Genomic DNA, 19,583 nt, shown 5'->3' on the forward strand with positions numbered 1-19,583 from the left:
CCATGCCAACTGAGGGTTGTGTCTGAGGAGCCCACCAACTGTTGACTGGGGGTATCAGATGTCACTTGTGTTGAAGTGCATGACCGTGTTAACCAATCAATGATGGCAGATGGTTTGCTGGTCGAGACACAACCACTAGCTGATAGCAGGAGATTGGGCCTCTTGCTGCGACTCCTGCTGCCACTCGCCCTTAGTCTGTTGCAACCTCTGCCTGCGCCTGATGAAGTTAGACCTCTGCCACCCCTCTATGCACGTCCTGGCACTTCTTTGCCTAACATACTTAGTGCGTATGTTAGGGGTGTACAAGACGCTTCACTACGCTTAAAACAGTATTTGTCTAGAACAGCAGCAGGTGTGTACTTTTGGCTGGCCTTTTACAGTATCTAGGCCCTTAAGACTTTATCAGGAACAAAATGGTACAACACTTAGATATAGGTATGTGGTATGCACTTATGAGGGCAGTAGAATGCGCTCCACTTTGCTCAACAGTGTTTGTCTAGAACAGCAGCAGGTGTGTACTTTTGGCTGTCCTTTCACAGTATCTAGGCCCTGGAGACTTTAACAGGAACAAAAGAGTACACCACTTAGATGTACATATGTGATATGCACTTATGAGGGCAGAAAATGCGCTACAGTACGCTTAAAAAAGTATTTGTGTTCAACACCAGCAATTGAATACTTTTGCCTGGCCTTTCACAGTATCTAGGCCCTTGAGACTTTAACAGGAACAAAATAGTACTCCACTTAGATGTACGTGCTATGCACTTATGAGGTGAGAAAAATGCACTACAGTAATCTTAAAAAAGTATTTGTGCATACCACCAGCCGGTGAGTACTTTTGCCTGGCTTATCACAGTGTCTAGGGCTAGGCCCTTGAAACTTTAACAGGAACAAAATAGTAAATCACTTAGATGTAAATATGTGGTATGTACTTATGAGGGCACAAAAATGTGCTACAGTACGCTTAAAAAAGTATTTGTGTACAACACCAGCCGGTGAGTACTTTTGCCTGGCCTTTCACAGTATCTAGGCCCTTGAGACTTTAACAGGAACAAAGTAGTACACCACTTAGATGTACGTATGTGGTATGCACTTAAGAGGCGAGAAAAATGCGCTACAGTACGCGTAAAAAAGTATTTGTGTACAACACCAGCCGGTGTCTACTTTTGCCCAGCCTTTCACAGTATCTAGGCCCTTGAGACTTTAACCCCTTAACGACGCAGAACGTAAATGTACGTCCTGGTGAGGTGGTACTTAAAGCACCAGGACGTACACTTATGTCCTAAGCATAACCGCGAGCACCGGAGCGATGCCCGGATCGCAGCTAGGGACCCGCTCGTAATGGCGGACATCCACGATCCCGCGGACGTCTGCCATTAACCCATCAGGTGCCGTGATCAATACAGATCACGGCATTTGCAGCATCGCGATCATTAAAATGGATGATCGGATCGCCCGCAGCGCTGCCGCGGTGACCCGATCATCCAGCACGGCAGACGGAGGTCCCCTCACCAGGCTCCGCTGCCTTCCCGGGGTCTTCTGCTCTGATCTGCCTTCCCGCAGACCAGGGCAGAAGATGACCGATAACCCTGATCAGTGCTATGTCCTATACATCTGTAGAGAAAAGAAAAGAAAGGACCGACGGACGGCGCCTCGTGTATTTACCCTCAATAGATCGGGTGGTGGGCGGGGGGTTAACCCCACGGGGCTTATAGATGGCCGCTCACCTTGAGATCTATGCAAAAAAGCATATCACCCACGATATAATCTGGGTACTGTAGTGCGAGTCGCTGCTATGCCGATGGGTTGCAGGAGGAAACAAGTCGTCCTGGGAGTCAATATTAGAAGTAGAAGTCCATTTTATAGTTTTTTAATAAAATGTCCTGCTGAGGACTTTCCTATTACCTTTGGCATCCGCCTCATCTGTCTACAAGAGTCTGCAGCGCCATACCTGAGGGTTTTTTCCTGCTCTACTTCTAATGTTCTATACATAGCACTTAACAATATTAGCAATCGAATGATTTCTATAAATAGTCCCCTATAGGGACTATTAAAGTGTAAAAATGAAAGTAAAAAAAGTAAAAAAATAAAGTTAAAAAAAATTTGAAAAACCCCCTCCCCCAATAAAAACGTAAATTGTCCCATTTTCCCTATTTCACCCCCAAAAAGTGTTAAAAAAATATTTTATATACATATTTGCGTAAATATCTAAACTATTAAAATAAAATGTTAATGATACTGTACAGTGAACGGCGTGAAAATAAAAAAAAAAGTCCAAAATAGCTGCTTTTTTATAACATTTTATTCCAATTTTTTTTTTTATAAAAAATGGATTCAAAGTTTTATATAAGCAAAAAGTAAAGTAAAGATCACGGCACAAAAAATGAGCCCTCATACTGCCGCTTATACAGAAAAATGAAAAAGTTATAGGTCTTCAAAATAGGGAGATTTTAAACACACTAATTTGGTTAAAAAGTTTGTGATTTTTTTTAAGCGCAACAGTAATAAAAAAGTATGTTATCATGGGTATCATTTTAATCATATTGACCCAAAGAATAAAGAACACATGTCATTTTTACCGTAAATTGTACGGCGTGAAAAAGAAACCTTCCAAAATTAGCTAAATTGCGGTTTTCTTTTTAATTTCACCACACAAATAGTATTTTTTGGGTTGCGCCATACATTTTATGGTAAAGTGAGTAATGGCATTGCAACGGACAACTGGTTGAACAAAAAACACGCCCTCATACTAGTCTATGGATGAAAATATAAAAGAGGTATGATTTTTTGAAGGCGAGGAGGAAAAAACGAAAACGTAAAAGTAAAATTGTCTGCATCCTTAAGCTTTAAATGGGCTGAGTCCTTAAGGGGTTAACAGGAACAAAAATAGTACTTCACTTAGATGTACGTATGTGCTATGCACTTATGAGGGGAGAAAAATGCATTCCAGTAAGCTTAAAAAAGTATTTGTGCATAACACCAGCCGGTGAGTACTTTTGCCTGGCTTTTTATAGTGTCTAGGGCTACGCCCTTGAGACTTGAACAGGAGCAAAATAATATACCACTTAGATGTAAATATGTGGTATGCACTTATGAGGGCAAAAAAATGCGCCACAGTACGCTTAAAAAAGTTTTTGTGTACAACACCAGCCAGTGCGTACTTTTGCCTGGCCTTTCACAGTATCTAGGCCCTTGAGAATTTAACAGGAATAAAATAGTACACCACTTAGATGTACGTATGTGCTATGCACTTGTGAGGGCAGAAAAATGCACCGCAGTACGCTTAAAAAAGTATTTGTGCACAACACCAGTAGTACACACCAGTGCTGCAGCACACAGTCGCTGTGTTCTACACCCAAAATTGCTTTTGGGTGAAACACACACTGCTCTCTGTCCCTCTCTCTGTGCAACAGAATGCTGACTTGACTAGGAAGTTAATCGCTGCTGGAAAAAGCATTTCTGTGCAACACACAGGGCTGTCTGTCCATATCTATCTCTCTGCAGTGAAAGGCTGAAGTGACTGGCCACAATATGGCTGCTGATTATATAGGGCTGTGACACTGGCTGCTTCCTGCATGTGATTCAGGGTCATTCTGCCTACCCTTATTCCCGCCTTCCCAGGATTCCTTGCCCCATGTCCTCACATGGGGTTCTGCCATTTTAGATGCCCTGGACCACACTAAATGGAGTTTAATGAAGTGATTGCGGCGATATTCGCATTGGTAACAAATTTGGATTCCTCAGATACGATTCACTCATCCCAAATTAATAAGTTGGTCTGTTACTGATCAGTCCCTATAGGAAAACAACAGCTGAGGCTTGGCGTCAAGTTATGCATCTGCTCAGAAATGTTAGGTTTTATTTCATAAATGTGTTTATTGATGTACAAACTCTGATATTGTAACATAAACTCACTTTTGTCTTTGGAACATTAATTGCCATTGTACATACATCTTACATTTTATGTCAAGTTCCGCATTTCAGAAAATAAAGCACATTAATGTAAAACAATAAACTCTTCCTTGCTATTTAATCTCCTTATAATAGAGATAGAAAACAGAGACCTCTCACCCTTCACAATGTCTTAAGCGATAAAACTCACATTCAGGTAGCTCAGATAGCTGATCGGACCCCCCATGATCCGATGAGCTATAATAGTTGCAGAGCATCCCCTTCCTTCTTCCAGCCACCGGATTGCTGATCCAATGAATGCATCCTGGCTTAGCTGTATCAGTAAAGTGCTGATCAGACTATATAATGCTATGCAATAGGCATAGCATTATACAATGAATGTAATCTCCTGATTGCATATAAAAGTCCTCTAACAAAAAATAAAATCACGCTTCTTTTCTCAGTTTGCAAAAGTAAAAACAATATAAACATCTGATATCACAGTGTAAAAGTAAAAAAAAAAAACAAATGCCAAAAATGCAGATTTGTGGTCACATCATATTATCAGAAAAAAAATAAAGTATGAACAGAAAGTGCCATCAAAGCAAAAATAAAAGCGATAAAAACTAAAGGTCATGGCGCAAGTAATGAGCCCCTCATATACCCCCATATACGGAATAATAAAAAATCTATAGTGATCAGAAGAGGAAAATTTTAAGCATAATTATTTTGTTAAAAAAAAGTTTGGCTTTTTGTTAACGATTTACAATAATAGAAAAAATATACAATTTGGGTCTTATTTTAAACACATTGACCTACAGAATATAGATTACATGTCATTTTTACCATAAAGTTCACTGCATAAACAATAACCCCCCAAAAGTTGCAAAATTGCAGTTTATTTTTAATTCCCCCACAAGTGAAATTGCCTCTTCGCCATCTGATCAGTGATCCAGAGCTCCAGTCAGCCATGGCAGTCTGCAGCAATGGAACACCGATAACACTCATCAATGCTCAGGAGAGGTCAGAAGAGGACAATTTTAAACATGCAAATTTTCGTACAAAAAGGTATAATGTTTTAAAAGAAGTAAAACAAAATAAAACCTAATTTGGGTATCGTTGTAACCTTATGGACCTACAGAATAAAGATAATGTATAATTTTTACTGAAGAATGCACTGCGTAGAAGCGGAAGTCCCCAAAATTTTCAAATTTGCCCCATAAATAATTTTTTGGGGGGTTTCATGATAGATTTTGTGGTGAAATGATTGATTTAATTACAAATCAAAATTGGTGGCACAAGCCCTCATATAGGTCTGTAGGTGGAAAACTTTAAAAGTTATGAAGGTGAGGAGGGAAAAACAAAAGTGCAAAAATTTTAAAACCCGGAGTCCCTAAGGGGTTAAGGGATTAAGGACAGCTTAGACACTTATCCCCTTTCGGTGTTTCCGTTCTTGTTGAGCGAGGTTCCCAACTATGCAGAGTCTTTATTTCTGTGTGTTTTTTTCTTCCAGTCCAGTTGGTTCTGCACGCTGGAGGAATTAACTGTTGGGCTGGTTGCTGTAGTGCTGTCCCTGTGTCTTGCACGGTCCTACCGTTGTGGGGCTGCACTCGGGGAGGGACGCTGATCTTCATTTCTGTTTGGTAGGTGGCTGTGCAGCAGCACACATGGCTTTAGAAATCACGTGCTGTCTGAGTGTAATTCTTGCATGAAAGTAAACAGCTGCCCTGTGTTACTGTCAGGATTTCCAAAAAGGGTTATCAAAGATTTGGCTCTGATCTGGAAATATCCTGCTTGTTACTACAGATCATTACACTGCAATAGGTTAATGTACGTACACACATGAGTTACTGTGCTGTTCTGAATCATATGCTGAATCATATTCTACAGGAATAATCTACACTACAGGTGGAGTCACTACGTACATTACATTAATTATTTGGCACAACCGCTGAAGTTATGGTGCACACACATTGCTTTACTTATTCTGCACTGATCTTGAATTATATTCTGCGTTATAATGCAGAGCTGTACTTACTATTCTGCTGGCGGGGTCACTGTGTTACATAAATAACATTACAGTGACCCCCCCCCCCCCCCGACCTACGATGGCCCGACATACAATAATTTCAACATGCGATGACCTCTCAGAAGCCATCGCATGTTGAAGGCAGCATCAACATACGATGCTTTTGTATGTCGGGGCCATCGCATAAACGGCCTATCCGGCAGCGCTGATTGCTTCAGCTGCCACCGGATAGCAGTCTACGGTGCACCTTGTGCTCCGGTGATGGTCTCCTACCTGTCCTCGGGGCTCCAGAGCTCCTCTTTGGGATTCCCTGCATCGCCGGCGCTCTCCATCGTAGTCTTCCCGTCGCCACGCAAGCTGTCCCATCATCCAATGGGAGCGGTGTGCATAGTGACGTGATGGTTGCGACGTGAGAGCGACGATCCAGGGAAAGCAGAGACGTCCAGAGCGTCTGGGACACCACAGGGACGCGGTAACAGTGATGGAGGGTGACATCCAGGGCAGCGGTGACGGGTCCGGAGCGGCGGGGACAGGTGAGTACAACTTCCTATTCTTTCCATTGCACGGATCCCTCAACATACGATGGTTTTAACAAATGATGGTTCATTTGGAATAGATTACCATTGTATATTGAGGGACCACTGTACTTATTACATTACTTTTCCTGTACTGATCCAGGGTCCTTCTGCTTCCTCTGGGCAGTGCTCGCCACTCCATTGGGAGCGTTGCTGTGTATATAAGTCACATGTATTTGCTTGGGCTAGCCAGATGCGTTACAGTCACCGAGTCATAGTGGTAAGTGGTATTTTTCATGCCCTAGAAAGTAAGGTCCATCCTGACTAGGCATGGTGAATGTTCTATTTCTGAAGTCAGTGCAAAGAAACAGAAAACTGAGGGAACAGATGTGCCATCAAGTAGTATTGCAGAAATAGAAACTACTTGAGCGCACATCTGTTCCCTCAGTTTTCAGTTTCTTTGCACTGACTTCATAAGTAGATTCCATACGGGCCTGGTGGCACTACCGCAAGCAACATAAGAGTTCCGCAATCTGTTTTCAGCACTAGCTGTGCCCCAAGTCATCGAGTTCAAAAACTCCTCCTGTTGGGTTAGCCCAGTGGGTCTTGTGTGTGGGAAGTTTAGCAATAAGTTACATTTAATTTACAATTTTTCAGCTCCCCACTTGTCCACAGTCCCAAGTCTGAATTCCTTTGTCCCACCTGAGGAGTTTTCACTCAAGTAAGCTACAGAGGGTGATATGTGCTATATCTATTGGCCTATGTATACATTTCTTCCCCAACAGGACATGTTGCCATATTACTGCTATTAGCCGTGACTATCTATCTTTGTGGTCAATTTATATTGTTATATGAAACCATTATTTGCACCTCCCTGATGACGCCATTTATAAATAAGTGGTAGAAACGTGTCGGCGGTTCCTTTTGTGTTTCTTTGTTGACTAATTTGGCGTGGTTGGACTGGCAGGGCCCAGCAGAGCCCAACTTGCGCCATTTGTTGTTATATTAATAATAGATCACATGACAATTATGTGATTTCATCTGGTGTTGGTTGCACAGGCACAATATTATAGGACAGTTTTAGTGGAAAAATGTAAAGTTAAATTTTAGGCCCACCCGGAGCACCTTATTAGTTTTTCTTTATTATTAAATATGTAGCACATAAGAAAAAAAAAGATTTCAGATCTTGCTATCCAAAGCAAACAATGATAGTGTACCCCAAAATCTTTGGTCTCGTTGCTGGAACAAATCCTGTTAGTTATTGCCCTATAACATGGGGTGATTATTGGCCAAACAAGCCAATATCTCCCTCTGTAATAAGGCCAGTGATCAGGCAACAAAAGAGCAAATGCTTGTTCTTCCGCTGATCGGTTCATTTTAGAAATAGAAATTACTTGAGCGCACATCTGTTCCCTCAGTTTTCAGTTTCTTTGCACTGACTTCATAAGTAGATTCCATACAGGCCTGGTGGCACTACCGCAAGCAACATAAGAGTTCCGCAATCTGTTTTCAGCACTAGCTGTGCCCCAAGTCATCGAGTTCAAAAACTCCTCCTGTTGGGTTAGCCCAGTGGGTCTTGTGTGTGGGAAGTTTAGCAATGAGTTACATTTAATTTACAATTTTTCAGCTCCCCACTTGTCCACAGTCCCCAGTCTGAATTCCTTTGTCCCACCTGAGGAGTTTTCACTCAAGTAAGCTACAGTCGAGCCATCCAGCATATTTCTCAGATAAGGTCATGGACTTGGCTATCAAAAGTTGATATATTGGATGCCTTCAAATTATTACCTTTTAGTTCGATGCTATGGCATGGCATCAAATGGAGAAAATGTTATTACTTTCAGTCAAGCTGACCTTTGGCTCCAAGAGTAGCCTTTGGAGCAAGCTATGAAATGGTATTTGTGCCACAAGTCAAAATGTTTTTTTTTTTTTTTAAATGACAGAAATTATTTAAGCAGGGCATCATAGGCCTTTGAGTATACTCTCTAACTTTAACAACAGGGGCATATTGAGGTCTTTATCTGCTCTTAAGGGGGGAAATTTTTTAAGGTATTTAGAGCCTTTTTTTCATACAAAAGTTGCACAAAAAGTCGCACATGCGCCTAAGCACTTTTGTGTGTGACTTTTGTGAGTAAGCAAAAAGTTACAAATAGCCTTACCTAAACAAATTTCAGTTTTACTTAGCAGTGGTCAGGTATTTATGATGTGCGGAAGTCACACGTAGGCAAAAAAAAAAGTCACAGGTCTACTCCTGGTCTGACCTGGAGTACAAAAGCCCAGTATGTGAGCAAATTTAAAAAGTCGTAAAGAAGTCTCACAAAAGTCTCAGCTGCAACAACTTTTTTGTTTTGCTTATGTGCTCCAAATGTATCAACCCCCTGTGATAGTATGATAAATATGTAGCACAGAGAAAAAAACGCAGCATAGATAATTGGTCCTGCGTAGAACCACGCATATGCGTAACTGCCATCCAGCATCAGGTACTAAATAATAAAAAGCAACTAATAAGGTGCCCCGGGTGTGCCTGAAATTTTACTTTTTTCCACTAAAAATTTCCTATAATATTGTGCCTGTGCAACAAACACCATATACAATCACATTATTGTCATGTGGTCTATTATTGATATAACAACAAATGGTGCAGGTTGGGCTCTGCTGGGCCCTGCCAGTCCAACCACGCCAAATTAGTCAACAAGGAAACACAAAAGGAACCGCCAATGAGTTTCTGCCACTTATTTATAAATGGCGTTATCAGGGAGGCGTCATCAGACAGCTGCCGATTTGAGGCTACAGAACCGTCAAATCAGTAGCTATCGATGGCTATTGTGGCACTATGTTGGACTTTAAGGGATAGATTTGTCTATCTGCAGGATACCAGGCTGTGTGTTTTTGTTCCTTACAGGTCCTTAGGGATAGTTTTCCCTCCACAGCGGGCTATTGTGATATGTGCTATATCTATTGACCTATGTATACATTTCTTCCCCAACAGGACATGTTGCCATATTACTGCTATTAGCCGTGACTATCTATCTTTGTGGTCAATTTATATTGTTTTATGAAACCATTATTTGCACCTCCCTGATGACGCCATTTATAAATAAGTGGTAGAAACGTGTCGGCGGTTCCTTTTGTGTTTCTTTGTTGACTAATTTGGCGTGGTTGGACTGGCAGGGCCCAGCAGAGCCCAACTTGGGCCATTTGTTGTTATATTAATAATAGATCACATGACAATTATGTGATTTCATCTGGTGTTGGTTGCACAGGCACAATATTATAGGACAGTTTTAGTGGAAAAATGTAAAGTTAAATTTTAGGCCCACCCGGAGCACCTTATTAGTTTTTCTTTATTATTAAATATGTAGCACATAAGAAAAAAAAATGATTTCAGATCTTGCTATCCAAAGCAAACAATGATAGTGTACCCCAAAATCTTTGGTCTCGTTGCTGGAACAAATCCTGTTAGTTATTGCCCAAACAAGCCAATATCTCCCTCTGTAATAAGGCCAGTGATCAGGCAACAAAAGAGCAAATGCTTGTTCTTCCGCTGATCGGTTCATTTTAGCCTTTCAAAAAATCCAGCTATGGATTCATGCAGCCCTTTATATCCCATACACTAGCAGTGGAAAAGCTATGTAACCGAGTAACAAAATCTACAAAGAGCAGCGTTCATTTTCTATAAAGCATAAAGGGGAGATAAAGTGAAAAAGCACCATACACAATGCACATCCAATTATGCCAAAAACAAATAAACAAACAAGGACATTACATCTAAAAAATACAAAAAATCTCACCAAGGAGCCTAACTACAACCCTGATCACTCTCTGAATACCCTGTACAATGATGACAATAATGAATGGCTGTACCTTCTGTAAACACAACTCCAAGGTAAAGTATAATACCATGTAATAACACTAATAACACATAAAGTGCATTGTATTATACTTTACCTTGAAGTTGTGTTTATAGGAGGTACAGCCATTCATTATTTTCATCATTGTACGGGGTATTCAGAGAGTGATCAGGACTCTAATGTTTTGGTTAGGTTCCTTGGTAAGATTTTTTTGTGTTTTTAGGTGTAATGTCGCTTTTGGTATGTGCTGCTATAATAAACTTTGGAACATTTTGGCATATTTGGGTGTGCTTTATCTATGGTGCTTTTTCGCTTTCTCTCCCCTTCATACATTGTATTGATATGCATCCAATAGCACCCTGATTTACATGATAGCTGAGCCCTCCACCTTTGTATCTACGTTTTCTATAACGCCTTAGGTTTTGGTTGTTCGCATTTAGGACAGACCAGAATTCCATTAGGAAAATTTGCATGCAGTGATATGTTATATTCATATATAGTGTTAAGCACAAGCTAACTTTTCTTTATGTATCAATGCCTTCTTAAATCTATTCCACCCCTCTAATAACTTGTAACATATTTTCAAATCTTGAAGCTCATTGTCCCATTCGAAAAAAATTCCGGGCCCTTCTTTGCTAATTGGGAGCCCCTTAAGGTTCCAATACAGCAATGACAAGAAGATTTCCTTGGGGAGCATTAATCAATGTATCAAAAGAGTTAGATGGGAATCCCTTCTTCATATTGTGTACTCTATATTTGAAGAAGATTCTGTTGTTCTAGCTTTGATAACAAAATCCATTTCAGCCATGTAACACCAATATTGCATTATTTTTTAGGACTTTGATGATTTACCAAAGGCCACTGTGCACCTTGCTATTTGATAAAAACTAGACATCTTTACCTTAAAAGGCAAATTTACAAATAATCACATTATTCTTCGTACTTTTAGAATTACTGTTTAATGTATTGCTTTATGTTCATTTAGATTCCTTTCTAAAAAGTCTTCTTCTGTTTGCCCCAGAAGAATCATCGATGAATCCACAACCTACGAACAAGTAGTATTAATCAAAATAAATGTACAGTATGTCTTTAAGTTTTAACACTTTCACAAACATGGGGTAGTTTATGGCGTGTCAGGGGTTACAGTCGCTTCAGAAAAGCTCATTAGCAATCAAAGAAAACCATATTAAGAGCAGGAAGGAACTAACTGCTAAATTGATGGGTTTGCCATTAATCAGATTGACAAGCAAATCATTCATTTGCAATTCGTGGGCAACATCTGCCTTTTACAAAACGCTGTATTGATTAACCAAGGAGCTGGACTCATTTGGATTTACTTAGGGATGCACTGGGTGAAAACCTTTCATTATGATCTTAGAGCTCGTGGAGGAGAGTTTGGCCAAAAAAATACAATATTCAGGATACAGCCTACATCTGATACAGGCCTAAGAGCCTCTCTGTTATACTTATTTTACATTCTAATAGAGCAAGGATCTAGGACAATAACAACACAAGACAATACCAACACAAAAGGACATAGAACTATGCTTGTAGGTGACGAGGAAGGGAAGGCAAATCAACAAAAGTGAATATACCCTGTGATAGCAGGAATAGAAATGAACTATTGATTGATGTCCTCAGCTTCTTCACTTTGATTAAATTAATAAAATAGTTAATGAAAATTAACCCCTTAAGGACAAAGCCCATTTTGACCTTAACCCCTTAAGGACGCAGGACGTAAATGTACGTCCTGGTGAGGTGGTACTTAACGCACCAGGACGTACATTTACGTCCTGTGCATAACCGCGGGCATCGGAGCGATGCCCGTGTCATGCGCGGCTGATCCCGGCTGCTGATCGCAGCCAGGGACCCGCCGGCAATGGCCGACGCCCACGATCTCGTGGGCGTCCGCCATTAACCCCTCAGGTGCCGGGATCAATACAGATCCCGGCATCTGCGGCAGTGCGCGATTTGAATGAATGATCGGATCGCCCGCAGCGCTGCTGCGGGGATCCGATCATTCATAACGCCGCACGGAGGTCCCCTCTCCTTCCTCCGTCCGGCTCCCGGCGTCTCCTGCTCTGGTCTGTGATCGAGCAGACCAGAGCAGAAGATCACCGAAAACACTGATCTGTTCTATGTCCTATACATAGAACAGATCAGTATTAGCAATCATGGTATTGCTATGAATAGTCCCCTATGGGGACTATTCAAGTGTAAAAAAAATGTAAAAAAATGTAAAAGTAAAAGTAAAAAAAAAGTGAAAAATCCCCTCCCCCAATAAAAAAGTAAAACGTCCGTTTTTTCCTATTTTACCCCCAAAAAGTGTAAAAAAAAATTTTATACACATATTTTGTATCGCCGCGTGCGTAAATGTCCGAACTATTAAAATAAAATGTTAATGATCCCGTACGGTGAACGGCGTGAACGAAAAAAAAAGTCCCAAATTCCTACTTTTTTAATACATTTTATAAAAATAAAAAAAAATTTAAATTTATTAAAAGTTTTTTACTATGCAAATGTGGTATTAAAAAAAGTACAGATCATGGCGCAAAAAATGAGCCCCCATACCGCCGCTTATACGGAAAAATAAAAAAGTTAGAGGTCATCAAAATAAAGGGATTATAAACGTACTAATTTGGTTAAAAAGTTTGTGATTTTTTTTAAGCGCAACAATAATATAAAAGTATGTAATAATGGGTATCATTTTAATCGTATTGACCCTCAGAATAAAGAACACATGTCATTTTTTCCATAAATTGTACGGCGTGAAAACGAAACCTTCCAAAATTAGCAAAATTGCGTTTTTCGTTTTAATTTCCCCACAAAAATAGTGTTTTTTGGTTGCGCCATACATTTTATGATATAATGGGTTATGTCATTACAAAGGACAACTGGTCGCGCAAAAAACAAGCCCTCATACTAGTCTGTGGATGAAAATATAAAAGTTATGATTTTTAGAAGGCGAGGAGGAAAAAATGAAAACGTAAAAATTTAATTGTCTGAGTCCTTAAGGCCAAAATGGGCTGAGTCCTTAAGGGGTTAAAGGGGTACTCCCCTGGAAAACATTATTATTATTTTTTTTTACATCAACTGGTGCCAGAAAGTTAAACAGATTTGTAAATTACTTCTATTAAAATATTTTAATCCTTCCTGTACTTATCATTTGTGATATGCTCCACAGGAAGTTCTTTTCTTTTTGAATTTCCTTTCTGTCTGACCACAGTGCTCTTTGCTGACACCTCTGTCCATTTTAGGAACTGTCCAGAGTAGGAGCAAATCCTCATAGCAAACCTATGTTTTATTTATTTATTCTGTGGGTCAATGCGATTAAAATGATACTATTTTAACAAAATTAGTATGTTAGAAATTGTCTTATTTTGCCCACATATAACTTTATCGTGTTTCCGTATACAGGGCGGTATAAGGGCTCATTTTTTCTCTGTGATCTGTAGTTTTTATCGGTACCACTTTTCTTTATATTTTACTTTTTAATCACTTTTTATTATATATTTTTTTGAATAAAATGTGATTAAAAAAAGCAGCAATTGTGGACTTTTTTTTCGGTTTTACGTTTACACCGTTCACCATACGGGGTAATTAATGTTATATTTTGATAGTTCAGACATTTATGCACACATGCACACAGTGATACTAAATATTTTTATAAAAAAAATGTATTGCTTTTTGGGGGTAAAATGGGAAAAAGGGAAGATTTACATTTTTATTGGGGATGGGGATTTTTCAAATTTTTCTAACTTTTTAAAAAAACTTTTTATGTCCCCATAGGGAACAATTTATAGCAATCAGTTGACTGCTAATACTGTTCAGTGCTATGCATAGGCATAGCACTGATCAGTGTTATCGGTGATCTTCTGCTCTGGTCTGCTTGATCTCAGACCAGAGCAGAAGACCCCTGGAGAAGGACGTAGGCAGGTGAGGAGACGTCCGTTCACACTGCCGCAGATGCCGTGATCTGTATTCTGTATTGATTACGACATCTGAGGGGTTAATGGCGGACATCAGCGTGATCGCTAATGTCCGCAATTACCGGCAGGTCCATGGCTGCTGATGCATGCGGTGCTAAAAGCCATGTACATGATGTAAATGTACGTCATGGTACGGGAAGTCCCACCGAATCATGACGCACATTTACGTCAGATGTTGTTAAGGGGTTAAAGTTAATGGAAATTACAACTGTATGACTAAAGTATTAAAGAGATTTGGTTTGGTTGTTTTAAATAAGATCAGAATATTAACCCCTTAAGGACCAGGGTTTTTTCCATTTTTTTCACTTTCATTTGTTCCTCCTTACGTTAAAAAAATCATAACTCTATCAATTTTGCACCTAACAATCCATATGATGGCTTATTTTTTGCACCACCAATTCTACTTTGTAATGAAATCAATAATTTTACCCAAGAATCTACGACGAAACAGAAAAAAAAAATCATTGTGTGACAAAATTTAAGAAAAAACACAATTTTGTAACTTTTGAGGCTCCCATTTCTATGCAGTACATTTTTCGGTAAAAATTACACCTTTTCTTTATACTATAGGTCCATAAGATTTAAATGATACCCTACTTATGTAGTAAAAAAAAAAAGGAAAAATAGCCAGCACAAAAACCTAATACACAGGTGCCCGCTGCTGTGGCAAATACAAAATATACAAACAAGAAAGTTGCAACAGCACTCTAGGTCAAAAAATGGAGGCTCTCAGCGCACTTTTTGATCAAAATGTGTCCCCCCATCCACCACGCGGAGGTGGCCTCATATTGGATGGGACCCTAACATGATAACTCACCTCTGCTGTGCATATAGCCTCTGACTGTGTGACATGTTGGATCAGCCATTGACTAAACCACCTCCAGTCTGAGAGGGGTGGGGTGCACGGCTAAAGAGGGTGCCACACCCCCCAATTTACAAAGTAAAAACAAAAAGGAAAAATAGCCAGCACAACAACCTAATACACAGGTGCCCGCTGCTGTGGCAAATACAAAATGTACAAACAAGAAAGTTGCAACAGCACTCTAGGTAAAAAAATGGAGGCTCTCAGCGCACTTTTTGATCAAATTGTGTCCCCCCATCCACCACGCGGAGGTGGCCTCATATCGGATGGGACCCTAACATGATAACTCACCTCTGCTGTGCATGTAGGTTTGATTTTGTCATACTTCTGGAAAAAATCATAACTACATGCAGGAAAATGTATACATTGAAAATTGTCATCTTCTAATGAGGGCGAATTTTTTGTGCCGTGATCTGAAGTTTTTAGCGGTACAATTTTTGTTTTGATCTGACTTTTTGATCGTTTTTTATTCATTTTTTCATTATATAAAAAGTGACCAAAAATACACTATTCTGGACTTTGGAATTTTTTTGCGCGAATGCCGTTGACCGTGCGGTTTAATTAACAATATATTTTTATAATTCTGACATTTCCACACACCACGATACCACATATGTTTTTACTTTTATTTACACAGTTTTTTGTTTTTAATGGGAAAAGGGGGGTGATTCAAACTTTTATTAGAGAAGGGGTTAAATTATCTTCACTTTTTTCTCCACTTTTTTTTTTTCTTGCAGTGTTATAGCTCCCATAGGGAGCTATAACACTGCACACACTGATCTTTTACATTGATCAATGGTTTCTCATAGGAAACCATTGATCAATGATTCTGCCGCTTGACTGCTCATGCCTGGATCTCAGGCACTGAGCAGTCATTCGGCGATCGGACAACAGGAGGCAAGTAAGGGGACCCTCCTGCTGTCCTACAGCTATTCAGTATGCCGTGATTTCACCGCGGAGATCCCAAACAGCTCCCTAAGCTAATCGGTATTGGTTTACCTTAGACGGGGTGTTCAACTTTGAACGCCGCGTCTAAAGGGTTAATAGCACATGGCACCGCTGTGGCGTGGGGACACAGCGAAAGGAAGGGTAAAGGACTCAGGACGTACCGATACGTCCTTGGTCCTTAAATGGGTATTCCGCCCCTAGACATTTTATCCCCTATCCAAAGGATAGGGGATAAGATGTCAGATCACCGCGGTGCCACTGCTGGGGACCTCTGGGATCCCCGGTGCGGCACCGCACTATCATTACAGCACAGAGCGAGTTCGCTCTGTACGTAATGATGGGTGGTACAGGGGCCGGAGCATCGTTACGTCACGGCTCCGCCCCTCGTGATGTCACGGCCCGCCCCTTTCAATACAAGTCTATGGGAGGGGGCGTGGTGATCGTCACGCCCCCTCCCATAGACTTGCATTAAGGGGACGGGCCGTGATGTCACGAGGGGCGGCGCCATGACGTCACGCGGCCCCTGTATTGCCCGTCATTACGCACAAAGCGAACCCAGCAGCGGGGCCGCGGCGATCTGACATCTTATCCCCTATCCTTTGGATAGGGGATAAAATGTCTAGGGGCGGAATACCCCTTTAAGGGATTATGGTGCTGATATGTCAGGATAGTTCAAATGTCAACCCTTTAAGGACCAAGTCAATTTTGACCTTAAGGACTCATATATAATGCTTATAACTATTTTATATTTCCATCTACTGACCCATAGAAGGGCTTGTTTTTTGTGTGACTAATTGCACTTTGTAATGAAACCTCTCATTTTACAAAAAAAAATTGATGGCGAACCCAAATAATTATTTTTTTAGGGAGGAAATTTTTGTGAAAACCACAATTTTGCACACTTTGGAGGGTTTCGTTTTTACATTGTACACTTTACGGTAAAAATAATGTGTTCTTTATTCTCTGGATCAATATGATTAAAATGATACCCATGGCTAGATACTTTTCTATTTTTGTACCGCTTAAAAAAATCTCAAACTTTTTGTACAAAATCAGTTGATTTTTTTTGACCACCTATAACTTTTTCATTTTTCCATATAAGCGGCGGTATGAGGGCTCCTTTTTTGCACCGTCATCTGTACTATTTACCACATTTGCGTATATAAAACTTTTAGATCACTGGCTGAGCCAGGTTATGTCAGTAGAGCACTGATCACACTGTACAATGCTATGCTTATGTTTGACCTCAATCCACTTTTATGCTGCAATCAAGATCTCCTATGCCTAATGAAACAGTAAGTGGGACACAATGAAAACTGCAGGGTGTCCTATGGTCATTCTCATTCCAAACCCCTATATAATCAATGCTATTTGATTGACCTTTTGCCAATGGTTCCTTCGGTCAGCTTCAAATCAGCTAAAGAGCTACAAATATCCCGACAGATAGGTGCTAGTGGGATAAAATTAACCATACCTATAGTTTTGCTAACTGCTGTTTATTAAGTTGTAAAAGTGGTGGTGTTGCAGCAGTATGCCTCCTTCCTCCCCTTGGGGTAGAGTTGTGGTTTTCTTCATTACAAAGTACAATCACAAAAAAATAAGCCCTTTTATGGTTCTGTGGTTTAAAAAATAAAAAAAAAAGTTATGGTTTTTAGAAGGCAAGGAGGAAAAAAACAAAAACACAAAAATGAAACTGGCTTTGTCCTTAAAGGGGTACTCTGGTGGAAAAAAATGTTTTTAAATCAACTGGTGCCAGAAAGTTAAAAGATTTTTTTTAAATCTTGATCCTTCCAGTACTTATCAGCTGTGGTATACTACAGAGGAAGTTATTTTATTTTTGAATTTCTTTTCAGTCTGACCACAGTGCTCGCTCCTGACACATTTGTCCATATCAGGAACTGTTCAGAGCAGGAGAGGTTTGCTATGGGGATTTGCTCCTGACTTTCTGGCTCCAGTTGATTAAAAAAAAAAAAAATAGTTTTCCACTGGAGTACCCCTTTAAGGCCAAAATGGACTGTGTCCCCAAGGGGTTAAGAATCAACTTTCAAAACAAACATGAATACAGTAAATAGTGTCTGAATGTAGAAACTGACACTCTGGGGGAGATTTATCAAACTTTGTGAAAGAAAAAATAGAGTGATTTTCCCACAACACCCAATCACAGCTCAGATAACAAGCTCTGGTAAAGTGAAAGCTGAGATGTGATTGGCTGCTGTGAGAAAATCTCTCCACTTTTTCTCTCACACAGTTTGATAAATCTGGGCCAGAGCACATTGTCATAAAGTATATTGAGTTGCAGGGGCATAACAGGGGGGGGGGGGGCAACGTGCAATAGCGCAGCGGCCACTTTAGAACAGGGAACAGAGAGCCGGCAAGCCCGAATGTGACGAGGGACGTCGAGCAAGTGACATTCCTCTGCAGACCCACACAGAAGGACGTCAGTGACATCACTCATCAGGCCGCCGCCGGAGATAAGCCAGGTGAGTGTGTCTCTGTTTTTGTGTGCGTGTCGGTGTGTGTGTGTGGAGGGGGGGGAGGGGTTAGGGGAGAACTATGCTACCTAATGTAGGAAACTGTGCTACTTAATGTAGGGAAACAATGCTACCTCATGTGGGGAAACTATGCTACCTAATGTGGGGAAACTGCTACCTAATGTTGGGAAATTATGCTACCTTATGAGGGGAAACTATGCTACCAATTGTGGGGAAACTATGCTACCTAATGTTGGGAAACTATGCTACCTGATGTGGGGAAACTATGCTACCTAAAGTAGGGAAACTATGCTGCCTGCCTAATGTGGGGGAACTATGCTGCCTGCCTTTTGTGGGGGAACTATGCTGCCTATCTAATGTGGAAGAACTGCTGCTTACCTAATGCTGCAGATTAATGTGGGTTGCATTGCTGTGAAGAAGATGCCACCCCGCCCCTAAGTTTGGCACTGAGAAGGAGTAGAGAGCCTCAACCTAAGGGGAGCTGCAGCTTGGTTTGGACCTGGAAGGACCGGCTCGGTAGATAGATATTTTACCCACATGGTGAAGAGGTGGGGTAGAGGTGTTGGCCACATCACAACCCCACCGCCTTCTTATGTTCCTCTGTAGATGTAGGAAAACTACAACTCTCAGCATGCCAAGACTGGGCTTGCTGAGAGTTGTAGTTTTGCAACAGCTAGAGGCACCTTGGTTGTAAACAACACTGCAATGAAAGGCTTCCAAGACAATGTTCCATAACCAGGGTGCCTCCAGGTGTTTCAAAACTACAACTCCCAGCATGCCCAGACAGCCAAAGAATGTTTGAGCAAACCAAGAGTTGTAGTTTTGCAACAGCTTGAGGTACATTAGTTGGGGAAAGCTGCCTTAGAAGCCTTCCAAGGCAGTGTATCAAAAACAGGGTGCCTACAGGTGTTGCTAAACTCCCAAAGGCTGTTTGAGCATGCTGAGAGTTATAGTTTTGCAACAGCTAAAGGCACCCTGGTTGGGAAACATTAACCTACTGTCATATGCC

General features: G+C 40.7%; 1 long non-coding RNA gene across 1 annotated transcript in view; it reads right to left on the reverse strand.

The window, feature by feature from the left end:
• Positions 1–11,250: 11,250 nt before the first annotated feature.
• Positions 11,251–19,583, reverse strand: part of LOC130277684 (uncharacterized) — a 101,043-nt gene continuing 92,710 nt past the window's right edge. The window contains exon 3 of the long non-coding RNA XR_008845528.1: positions 11,251–11,328. This is a non-coding gene — a long non-coding RNA (uncharacterized LOC130277684). The remainder of the gene's footprint in view (positions 11,329–19,583) is intronic.

This window comes from Hyla sarda, chromosome 6 (assembly GCF_029499605.1).
Source record: "Hyla sarda isolate aHylSar1 chromosome 6, aHylSar1.hap1, whole genome shotgun sequence".
NCBI classification, from domain to species: domain Eukaryota; kingdom Metazoa; phylum Chordata; class Amphibia; order Anura; family Hylidae; genus Hyla; species Hyla sarda.